This window comes from Octopus bimaculoides, chromosome 4 (assembly GCF_046866305.1).
Source record: "Octopus bimaculoides isolate indiv1 chromosome 4, ASM4686630v1, whole genome shotgun sequence".
Taxonomy (NCBI): domain Eukaryota; kingdom Metazoa; phylum Mollusca; class Cephalopoda; order Octopoda; family Octopodidae; genus Octopus; species Octopus bimaculoides.
The window spans coordinates 146,896,510-146,898,385 of NC_142931.1; positions in this window are offsets into that span (position 1 = coordinate 146,896,510).

Consider the following 1,876-nt stretch of genomic DNA (forward strand, 5'->3'; position numbering starts at 1 on the left):
TCAACGAATGATGAACAATGTTTTTGTCTCTTTGAGAATAAATACAGAAGACATCACGCGGCGGGTTTTCTTCTAATTCATTAATTCCACCATTCTTGCTCAAATGGAGATAAGAGAACCATTTCGTAACTGTACGAGAGAGTATAACTATTGTCTTAGGAAAATAGAATTGTTTAAGGAATGAATAATTTGGCAATGTTGTCTGTATGAAGAATATATTTATTACATGGTGCTTAAAAAATACATGGAGCTCAATAATAAATATATCTTTATTGTAAAATATAATAAATCAAGTGGCTTAAAACCGTTTGTACTGTCCCCCAACTGCAGGAAGAATCTACTGGAAATCCGTCTGTCGGAATCTAACTTAAGGCTGACAGCCACAGCTTGCTTTTGCCTGAGTGTATGGTGTGTGTACGGAGTGTATGGTAAGAAGTTTGCCTTCCAACCACATGGTTTCTGGTTCAATCTCATTGCATGCCATCTTGAACAAATGTCTTCTACTATAGCCCTAGGTCGACCAAAGCCTTGAGGCTGGATTTGGTTGATGGAAACTGAAAGAAGTTCATTGTTTGTGTGTTTGTGTGTTACTATCTCCTTGTCTTGATATTTTGTGATAGTTGTAAATGAGTGTGACTGTTGTATGCGTGGTGTTCCTTCATTTCCAATCTTCCGTGGAAAATATGCCTGGCCACGAGGAAATGTTACCTTACATGGAAACAAATGAGTGTTGGGCACAGGAAGGGCATCTGGCAATAGAGAATCCGCCTCAACAAATTCTGTCTGACCCACGCAAGAATGAAAAAGTGATGGTGATGATGTATGTTTACCAAGCATTTATCTTCCTGCAGATTTGTGCAAAGAGGTTGTTACCATTATGACTATGATGGTAACAACTTTCCAAGACAAATGTTCTGACAAGAATCAGGATTCCATCACTTTCAAAGGGGTCTCATATTGCATTCGTTAACCATCTCCAGAAATTCTATGGCCCTGCAATCTATTGTCAGTTAGTTGTTGATTCTAGACAGGGTTCATGTTTATATATACTTCTATGTTTCTAATATTCTACAAAGACCTTTGTGGAGAACGGCATGAACATCACAACATCCTGTTTCCTCCTTCGTAATTATCTCAAGTGCGTTGTGTCTATATCAGATCAGATTCGGATAAGATTTTGTTCTAGGATAGCGACTAAAACACCAGGATTGTCGAACTAAAAATAAGAAGATACTGTGAGAATTTTTTCTTCAAGCCGTCATATTTTAGCTTCGAATTAGCGACTGTTTTATTTAATAAACAGAATTAAACAAAAGTGAGATGTTCGATTTTTAGCGAACAAAAACAGCAACGGGGTCTCAAATTTCAATTGATGTGTGTGTGACTAAGGCACAACAAGAATCTTCAGTTAAAATTAGTAAGACTCTTGTGGAAGACATAACTATCACAACATCACTTCATGTTTAACGAGAGAGCATCAATGAGAACGCGTGATTTACTAGAAATAGCAACTAAATCGAGTAGTGGTTGTGTGGGGTGATGGGGCAGCACATTTGGGTCTTTTGTGTAAGCCTGTACGAAAGGGTTGCCCCGACGGCAGACACTGTAGCTACGTCACTAACTGAATCTCCCTCCAGTCTTTAAAAAAGGGGAAGACTCCCGTTGGATTATTTAATGCTCGATGCTTATAAACAGACGTGATGCTCATGGGTGGAACATCGCTGATCATAGGTCTGCTCGATCAGAATTGATCTGGGGTTAAACAATAACAATGACGATAGGTGTTGTTATCTATTTAGAGAATTCAGCGAGTAAAGCTGTGGTTTACAGCTTGACGAAATGCTTCCCAGCTGCTGCTGCTGCTGCTGCTACTGCT